The sequence below is a fragment of the Chrysochloris asiatica genome, unplaced genomic scaffold (assembly GCF_000296735.1).
Source record: "Chrysochloris asiatica unplaced genomic scaffold, ChrAsi1.0 scaffold00140, whole genome shotgun sequence".
Classification (NCBI taxonomy): domain Eukaryota; kingdom Metazoa; phylum Chordata; class Mammalia; order Afrosoricida; family Chrysochloridae; genus Chrysochloris; species Chrysochloris asiatica.
The window spans coordinates 7,251,980-7,262,913 of record NW_006408658.1 but is presented as its reverse complement, the minus strand read 5'-3'; positions in this window follow the sequence as shown (position 1 = coordinate 7,262,913).

Here is a 10,934-nt window from a genome sequence, read left to right as displayed (position 1 = left end):
AGGGTGGTTAAGGATCATAGTCTTGGGTTCCTCCCATCTCTTTCTGACCAATAAGCCAGGCCTTTATTTTAAAATATCATTTTGAGTTTTTTTCCACATTGTCTCTCACTCTATTTGGAACCTTCTAACTGCTGCTTTTCAGAGCAGTGGGTAGTGATAGCCAGGCACCTAGTTCTTCTGGCCTCAGAGTTGTGGTGACTGATGTTCACATGTTTCATTGGTCCATAGGACTAGTTGATTTCAAGCATCTTCAAATTTTCATCACAATTCTTTCTTCTGCACCTTTCCCTCCTCTTTCTCATGAAATCTTATTCCAGAGTGAGCAGTTCTCCATTTTTTCTTCCAGAGGCCATGCCAGTTGGCTTGGAGCAACACCAAGGGAAATCTGGGGTAATTTAAGAACCAGGAAAAAGCAGCCACAACAGCCCAAGATGAAGCCTGTGACAACTCCGGCCCCTCTTTTCCTTCTCCTGCAGGTACTCCTAGGGCCACAAGCGGCTGCCCACTAGAACGCTGGAACCCAACTTCTACTCAACCAGGGCCTCTCCGCGCAGCCGGCTTCCGCTACCGGTGAATATTCAAAGCATAGTTTTTTACTCTTACACAATTCATGGTATAATAAGACTGTGCTCATATGTGTTCCATACATGAGCTCTGTGACAGGAACACCTGACGTTTTTTGCTGAGCTAGAAGCCCATGCAGTGGGCTCTGAGGAACATGCTGATTTCTCAGTGAATATGACAAAAGCCACCATTCATTCTTTACAGGTGACTGGCCAGGCAAGCCTAGACTAGGCCAACAATGTGTTTGATGATCAGTATGTAGGTTCTACTGACTAAATGGAAGAAAAAATATTTTAGCAGTTAAAAGAAAAATTGGAAACAAATCAATACTTGAAAACTGAGTGGGAAAAGACAAAGATGGAAAAAAATAAAGACTATAATAAGCTATCACAACAATTTAGTGATTCCCATAGAACTGCTATAGTGGTCTATGCTGGGTCCATTGTACAGAATGTCATCAGAATCCATATAATTTTCAGATCAGAGTCTTCCATTATTGTTTGATAAGAGCTCTTTAGCTTCTCCATCCTGAAAGGTGTCACACAGTTTATAGAAATTATATGACCAACTTTCATTACAGCAAGAAAGAAAATGTTCATTTTAGGCAGTTTATTTCCTCAAATATATCTCAAACAGTAGCTACATGTTTTTTGTGTGTCTGTGTGGAACACTGTCTTCAGAACCTGTTTGGTTGTTAATATTTCAGCATTCTGTTACTATCCAGGGTATGAGGTATAACAGAAAATCTCTGCAGAAAAAAATAAATAGAAGATAGAATAAAAATTGGCTTAAAAAAAAAAAAAAAGCAACAGCAATTTCAATTGTTTCTACTATAATTCTAATAAAAATCCCAGTGAACAAGACAGCAACTTCAACAGCGCAGGTAAATCTGCGTCTGTGTTTGAGGTGGAAATGGTGCAACTATCATAAAATAGAAGATGGGGTGTTCTCCTCCCAAAAGTCACCCCAGAAAAAGAACAATGGGACCACCAATCAACTCCTAAAGAGGATTACTTTCCAAAACAGACAAGCTTGATATCTTGGAATAGAGATCAGAGCTCAGAAACAGAGGCACACGGTAGTTTCTAGTTCAGGCAAGTTCTCAACCTTGCTGCTATTAAGAAAGCGTAAAAAAAAAAAAATTTTTTTTTTAAGTCTGTTGGGCATAAGGTAAAATGAGGAAGGAAAATATCAGTATTTGTGGCAATGGGAAGGGTCAGGGGAGTCAGGAGAATTGGTTCCAGGAAGAATGATGTGGCTGCTGTATTAACCCTAGCATGAAATCCTAGAAAATGCCTGAATTGAAGATGGCACTGTGGGGATGGAGAGACATCAATACTGGCATTCTCTGTGAGGTGTTCTGAGAGAAAATGTGCGAAAGCTGGATGGATTGAGAGGTGTGGTCAGAAAATAGGATAGTAGTTGTTGTTTTTCTGGTGTAGATAGTTTACAGAATCAAAGTTGTTGTTGTCAGGTGCCATCAAGTCGGAACCGACTCATAGCGACCCCATGCACAGCAGAACGAAACAATGTCCAATCCTGGGTCAACCTCACTACTGCTGCCACACTTGAGTTCATCAATGATGCCACCTGGCCAATCCATCTTGTTAGGGGTCTTCCTCTTTTTCTCTGACTCTCCACCTTACCCAGCATGACATCCTTCTCCAGCGACTGTTCTCTCCTGACAATATGTCCAAAGTATGAGAGACGAAGCTTAGCCATCTTGGCCTCCAAGGAGCACTTCTTCCAAAACAGATCTATTGGTTCTTTTGGCAGTCCATGGCACTTTCAGTATTCTCCTCCAACACCACAACTCAAAGGCATCAATTCTTCTATGATCTTCCTTATTCACTGTCCAGCTTTCACATCCATATGAGGTTATTGAAAATACCATGGCCTGGGTCAGACACACCTTAGTCCTCAAGCTGACATCTCTGCTCTTCAATACTTTAAAAAGTTCCTGTGCAGCACATTTGCCCAATGCAATACATCGTCTGATCTCTTGACTGCTGCTTCTGCGAGTGTTGATAGTTGATCCAAGAAGAACGAAGTCCTTGACAACTTCAATCTTTTCTCCATTGATAAGAATGTTGTTTATTGGGCCAGTGGTGAGGATTTTTGTTTTCTTGACATTGAGATGCAATCCATATTGAAGGCTGTGCTCTTTGATCTTCATAAGTAAATGTTTCAAGTCCTCTTCATTTTCAGCAAGCAAGGTTGTATCATTGGCATATCACAGGTTGTTAATGAGTCTTCCTCCAATCCTGACACCATGTTTTTCTTCATAGAACCCAGCTTCTCGTATTATTTGCTCAGCATACAGGTTGAATAAGTATGGTGAAAGAACACAACCTTGTCACACACCTTTCCGAATTTTAAAACATTCAGTGTTCCCATGCTCTGTTCGAACAACTGCTTCTTGGTCCAGGTACAGATTTCTCAGAAGTACAATTAAGTGTTCTGGAATACTCATACTTCTCAATGTTGTCCATAGCTTGTCATGATCCACACAATCAAAAGCCTTCGCGTAGTCAATAAAGCATAGGTAAACATCTTTCTGGTATTCTCTGCTTTCAGCCAAGATCCATTGGACATCAGCAATGATATCTCTTGTTTCACAGCCTCTTCTGAATCCGGCTTGAACCTCTGGAAGATCTCTATCAATGTATGATTATAGCCGTTTCTGTATTACCTTTAGCAAAACTTTACTCGCTTGAGATATCAAAGAGATTGTCTGATGTCAGAATCAAAGTAGATTGTAGGATATTTCCAGAGAGGTTGTTGATTAGATTTAAGAAAAGGTGAACAGTGTGCAAGCTGAGAAGGTCAAAGAATGGAAAGGTTTGGGATTAGTGGGTCGTTGGTTTAGCACATGCTCAGGACTGATGGCTGAACTGATGAAAGGTTCATTACATATGAACCTCAGTAAAGAAACTTGTAATAGCTAGAAGTAGTAATGGAAAGCATCAAGAAAGGCTACTGTCTCCTCTAGCCCTGTGATGAGGGGGAAATGCCACAATGAGCAGCCTCATTTTACCTTTTCTTTCCTAAGGTGTTCTGGTTTTTCATGCATTTTCACCCATCATTCCTTCTGCCCTGAAGTCTCCTCCTTCCTTTCACCACATATGACATTTCATCCCATCTAAGACACCATCAATTATAGTATAGTCATTATCTTCTAGGAACTAGCTTAAATGTGACTGTCTAGGATAAGCTTTTCTGGTAAAATTAAACATTCCCACCAGGCTCCACACCATAGGTTTGAAGTCAGACCACCTATAGGTATTAGCTCTGTGACTTACATAAACTGTATCTCAATTTCTTCATTTGCAAAATTGGGACACAGTAATAAATACCCCAGTAATATTGCTGTGAGAATTAAAAGAGAGAAACATTATCAGGAAAAAATCACTCCAATCTTAAATGAAAATTCAGAGGATTTATTTGGCATTAGAGAGCCATCTGGATGGAAAATCATCCGTTTACATAGGAGAAAACATGGCAATTTCATAGAGTGAATCCTGAAGGGGTACAGATATCAGAGAGGAAACAAAGAGATTACAATAAAATTGTTAATTGGTTAGTTTTGATTGGGGTCACAAAGGAAGCGTTGGAGAAGTGGGGGACAGCTGTCAGTAGACAGAAATGCTTAGATATGTTTAGGGAGCTGTTGCCAAACCAAAGCTAGAGTTTTTGCTGCCTGTTACTGTAGTCAATCACGGAGACAAGGAGAGATCCTATCTAAGTTTTATAACAGAAAGTCAGCAGTCTGGAGGACAGGGAGAATAACTTCTCAAGGTTGTCTTATCCATTATAAAGAGCAGCACATTATTTAGGGTAAGTTACATTTGGATGTACACTTACCTATTTTAATGCCAGGGTAGCATTCTTTGCAAAATGAAACAATAAGGCATTAGTCCTTCTCAAAATTCCATCTTTAAGGGTGGCAGCTGCTTAGCTCCTGAGATAACTATCTGGGTGGCCTTTAGCACATTCTGTTCTTTTAATTTTTAAGCTAACTTCCTCATTTATAGTAAGGAGCTCTGATAGCATAGTGGTTATGAATCAGGATGCTATTCTCACGGTTAACAGTTTGAGACTACCAGCTGTTCTGTGGGAGAAAAATGAGGCTTTCTGCTCTCGTAAAGATTTACAGCCTTGGAAACCTTGTACAGGGTCACTATGAGTCGGAACTCCACTGCACATAACAACAAAAACAATGAATAAATCAACTCCATTTTGTTTTGGTTGGTAGATTCATGCTATCATTCCCCACTCATATTTTTAGATTTCATTTCTACAAAATCTGCTTCATATGAAAATATTTACTTTGATCCCAGGCATTATTTCTTGGATTAAAAGAACAAAGCTTAGGTCATGAAAAACAACAAGTTTTTAAAGGTGCAATATAGTACGGTGAGCATTGAATACAAAAACATGCAAAAATTCCTATGACAATATAAACTCAGACCCTCACTATTAACATGAGTAACCATGTTTTGAGCAGCACAGAATCCATCTCCAGGCTGGAGTGAAGGTTACCTGTAAGAGAGAAAGCAGACCTGGGAGAGAACATGTAAGACTAATATAAAGTGAGTGATGGAGGTGTGCAGACTGCTGCACCTTCAAATCTTGGTTGAAGTCTGGTGGGATATTGAGGGGAGCTGCCTGAAAGTGCTTACCATGTACAATTTCATAAGGGCTCAATTTAAGCCCACACTTCTTGGGACTACACAAATTAGGAACAGGGCTTAGGGTAACACTTGGTCCCAATGTAGATGAATTTCCTGACAGAATTTTGCCATTTACTTCTTTAGAGTATGTTTCATTTTATCCTCTTTCCCAGCATGGAGTCTCCATGCTGACTGCAATCTCCGTTTCACTAGTAGGTGTTTGCTGACTTGTTGGGTAACATCAGCAATGAATGATGCTCTGGTGTCACTCTGGACACTTTATGGGAGTCCAAACCTAGAGGTAATCTCTTTCAAGAAGATTTTTACTACTGAAGTTCACATGGTCTGAGCAGGAAAGTCTCTACCCAACCAGAAAAGGTGTTGACAAAACCCAAACCAGCAAATATTGAAGCCCCCAATTTGGGGGCATCTACATGAAATCGCCCTGCCAATTTTCAAAGGGTTGTTTACCTTGGTGCTGGTGCAGGTCAGCCTTTTGTCCTGGGTTTGTCTTGGGATTGTTCCTGATGTAGGTTAAACAGTTAAAGCTAATATTCTGAATGATTTTTGCAAATCTCTTGACCTGGAGCCAGGGCCTCTTTCCTGTACTGGGTTATTTCATGGACTCATTTAAGGAGAGCAGGGGTTAGTTTTCTCAGGATCAGAAGCATTCTACTGTCATTCACTTTCTATCCTTTAACCTCACAGAACTAGAATAATTTCAACATCATTCACTTTCTATCCCTCAACCTCTTTTTCAAATCCTTTCATCTCAGCGCAACTCAAATCCTTTGGTTCATCATAAGGATGGTACTCAGTCAGATCTGTATGTGGGAACAAAGGGGCTACCAGCTCAGCTTTTGCTGCTTTTCAAAAGGCTTCCTGATCGTCTAAGCAATTTCTGACGGAGATCTCGTTCATTCCTTTCTGATGGCCAGGGCAGGGCGTTACTGCCACCTTCTGGGGAAGCTGAACAGTGTCCAGCAATGGAGGATTTCCTGGTCCTACTTAATGCCTCTGTGGCTTGCCTTCAGGAGCCCCCTTTCATTCTATATTGTCCCACAGGCATGCAAAATACAAAGTAAAGTGGGAAGAATTTTGAGCCCATATACACTTTCACAGTCTTTCCTGCTGACATTTCGAAGGCCCTTGCTAATACAATCAGTTCAGCCTTATGAGTTGAGGTCACCACCAGGTCTTTTAAAATTACTATTGCGCAGTGGTTACGAATCGGGCTGCAAACTTCAAGGTCAGCAGTTCGAAACTACAAGCTGTTCTGCAAGAGAAAGATTCACAGCCTCGGAAACCCTGTACAGGATGGCTATGAGTCGGGACCAATTTCACGGCACATAACTACCACCACCACCATCACATACCCCGTTCTCCAGGTCTCTTTTTCCATCTAACTAATTCTAGAACAATGTCTAGTCCACTGGGTATCTACTGGTTGGTCCACAGTTCAGGTCAGCGGGAAAATATTTGGTCAATGATTTCTATACAATCATGGTTCAGCCCTCCAGTGGTCACATCGGGAAGGAGGATGGCTGGGTTTAGTTACCCCACAATTCTCTGGATAATATTCTGATTGTCCAGTAAAATAGCCTGGTATCACCCCATCTGCCCTGTCATGAGCCATAGACATCCCTTGTGGTGTAGCAGAGTCCTCATTTATCAAGATCTAAGAAGGAGCTCTGGTTATGAGTTGGGCTGCTAACCTCAGCAGTTTGAAACTACCAGCTATTCTGCAAGAGAAAGATGAGGTTTTCTGCTCCCATAAAGATTTACAGCCTCAGAAATCCAATACAGGGTCACTATGAACCACAGCACACCACCACTACCACCAATGACTAAACTGACTCCATTTTGTTTAGGTAGGTAGATCCATGCTCTCAGATCTACAAAATGTACAGTCATAATATCAGAATGCTTACAAAATACACTTTCAGAACAGGTAATAAAAATATCTAAATTGGTGTAAAATATTCCTTGGGCTGGGCTGGTAACAAGAATTTACTTTAAGTCTTTTTCTTAGAAACTGTTTGTTCAAGTGAAATTTTCTTGGTTGTATGGGAGATAGCAAGTTGACTGACCAAGGTTTCTTCTTGTGACTTTGTTTTTATATCTTTATCGTTAATTTCATAAGGCCATTTTATACCAATCTATCCTTGTTAAACCCCACTTCTTTGGGTTGTATTTCTTTCACATCCTGGCTTGACTGCAGAGAAAACATCCCTTTTTATGGATTCTAACAATTAACATAATAGATTAAAAGGAGCTGGTTAGAAGTTTATAGACAGAACAGCAATGGACCTGTTTAATTTAGCAAGCTGCTGCTGCGTACAATCATGCAGTGTAGGTTCTGGCTCATAGCAATCTAGTATAGGGCTTTCAAAGCTGTAAACCTTTATGGAAGCAGTAAGCCTCATCTTTCTCCTATGGAGCGGCTGGTGGACTCGAACTGTTGACCTTTTGATTAACAACACAACGTATAACCCACTGTGCTACCAGGGCTCCTTATTTTAACAAGAGCAGGATTTAACTCAGTTATTCAGTTTGGGTCAAAAGATCTTTATAATTCCCTCTTATTGATCTGGGATTTCATTGAACATTCTTTAATCAATTGTTCTTCTGCATGGACTGTGTTTAAATAATTGTCAATTCTGCTGCTTGAATTAACTAGCATGTAACTTCTACCTTGTTGTAGGAGAGTTCTCACTTTCAGGGCTTGTGCTGGTCTAATGTTACCCAGAAATAAGTAACTAATCTGCAAATTTTGACCATTAGGCAACTTGGGTTTTTTTCTTCACTATGGAGTCCTGGTGTGTTGCTGTGGGTTAATGCGCCAGACTGCAAAGCCATTTTGAACTGCAAGGTCGGCGGTTCAAACTCACCAGCTGCTCCTCGGAAACCCCATACAGGTTTGCTATGGGTCGGAATCGACTCAACGACACTTCACAACAACAACAATGCTGTTGTAAAACTCTAAAGAGAGTTAGGAGGATGTTTAATGGTTTAAAAAGCCCAGTGACCTTACTGTACATGGGCATGAGGTTGCTCCTCTGAGTTAAAGCATTAGTGGTTACTTTTACATAATATTTCGTGGCTTTGCTAGGGTAAGAGGACAGAGGAAAATCACTGCAGCAGCAGCAAAGATTAGTCGTGGTGGCGGCAAAGGGAAAGCTCAATAGAGCTATTAAAAAAAAAAACTCCAAATACAGAAACAGGAGGGCAGGATGTGGACAAAAATTTTTAAACTATCTCCTTGTCAAGTGGATGAGATATAAACAAGATAAAAAGTTTGTTTCGTTATGTTTTTTAACTATTTCCTTGTGCATCCAGAACCCAGTGGGGTTTTTGAACCCTCATCCCCCCTATTCAGCTATCCAATGGGGGTAGTTAACCATCAGCTACCCGTTAACCTCCCCCTTAGCCAGTTTTCAGCAGAGGCACAAAACATCGCCAATACCCCAACTTAGTGCCACTAGGGTAGACCTGGTTCTCAAGCCAGGATACAGCAAACACAAAAGCCCACCCTTTTTTTAGACTCTGGAGAGACCTCTCTGCATGTTAACCTCTCACTATAAATAAATACACCTTAGAGAGCACCGGGAGACTGCTGTCTGTGGAAGGCCTCCCCTCCAGGTAGTTCCCATACTGTAATAAATCTCTTTAGTACTGTATTTCCTGACTTTCTAGTCTTCTGTAGATTGACCTGGTATCAGTTTGCTGACAACTCTGGCTGGCACACTTGGGGCTAAGTCTTCAGAGAGCCCCAGGGTGGTATTGGGCTGACTGCCAGTGAGTAATAAGCGGCCACCGAAACCCTTTTTGTTTTGATTACTTGCCACTGGCCTGGTCGCTGCCTATTCAGGCACGCTTTGAGAACCTTTCTTTTCTATGGATGTGAATCTTTTCATCTTCTGTCTTTTTGCTGTCTGCCTCTTCATTCTTTTTATCTGACTGCAGTCTCCAAGATCCAGTTGAAAGTCTTCTCTTGTGCCTTTCTTGTAGCTCCTACTTTTCTAACTGAGGATGCTCTCACATCTATCATCACCCTTCAACTGCCCTCTAGCGAGCCTTGGCTTCCAAACTATCCTGAAAAACTTTGATCTCTTTCTGCTCATTAAGGGAATCCTAGGCCCTGTTCTGATTCATCTTTTGACCTTCGGAATCGTCACCTGTTCTCTCTGCTTGGTGCCAGTTAGAACCCGAACATTGTCTTTATTGGTTCTGTGATTTTTTCTTTTATACACTCACGAGTGTGAGAACACTGAATATTACTCTGACCCCTAGGAATTCTTTCTTCCCTGAATTAAACAGGCTGACTTCAAAGACTTCTTTTTTCTCTGTGTGTGAAGATCTTCTTGGGTCCATTGTAGGCGCTATTTAACTCTTGACCGGTCATCTTGTCCTTGTGTTGGGTGGGCACTGTAGATTGAGCCCTCTCTGGCCCTCAGACCCCTTCCCCCCGTGTTATTGTTGTTGCTATTATGTGCGAGAGAGTCAGTTTCAAAGTATAGTGACCTTGTATAGGGTTTCCAAGGCGCAGCTGGCACAGTTCAAAAGGGAATACTCCCCCTACTGGTTTCTGGAAGTTCTTGTTTTCCCTGCTTGCAAGTGTCGGTAATGTTGTTACGTGCCTTCGAATCCATTCCCTGTATAGGGTTTTTGAGGCTTTAAATCTTTCTGGGAGCAAACATCCTCAACTCTCTCCCATGGAGCAGCTGGTGAGCTTGAACCGCCAACCTTGTGGTTCTCAGTGTAGAGTTTATTTGCTAAAGGGAGGCGAGGCCACCTATTTTCTTCCCTAGCCTTCCTAAACCAAAATGGTTCGAAAAATTGTCCAAGTTCTTTTTAGACTAGCACTTCTGAGACATAGGCATGGCTGGCTGGCTGGCTGTGTGCCGTGGAGTCAGTTCTGACTCACAGCGACCCTGTACAGGGTTTCCGAGGCTGTAAATCTTTACGGGAGCAGAACACCTCATCTTTCTCCCGCGGAACAGCTGGTAGTTTCAAACTGCTGACCTTGCAGTTCGCAGCCCGATTTTTAACCTCTACGCTACCAGAGCTCCTTGGAACTTAGGTAAGTAGAGGGATTTATTATTGGGAGCTCATGAGACTTACATTCATTCACCTGTGTAGTTCTCTGGCTACCACGGGGGAAGGGTTCCAATTGGAACCGAATCAACAGCACTTAACAACTACAAAGCTGCTTGCTTACTCCTTGGGGAGACCTCCCTACAGAAGGGATTATGTAAAAATACTTTTGCAATACTGCCTCACTTCAGTACACCCTGGGGAACTAAGAACAATGGCCCATTAGTGGGTCCCTTTCTTTTAACATCATTTTACAAAAGAGAAAAAAAATGGGGAGAAATCCCTTGCAGGCAGTTCTTTATGACCCTGTACCAGAATCCGGAATGGGTGGAGAGTTGCCATTTCAAGGTAGGGGAGAAGGGCCCACTTCAGGTCTTTTGTCTTCAAACCTAAAGCATCAGGACAGCCAGAGGACATTCTAGCCTGCCCAACCTATAAGGGTGGTGGGGCAGAACCTGCTTGTCCCAGGCCTGGACTTCTGTGACCTTCTCTCCTTTTCCCACAAAGACCTGATTCAGTCACCAGCCCCATGGCTCCCCTATCATACAAGAAGCTGCTTGTAACCCTCCTTTTCGTTAGTGTGGCCCCATTACTATGCCT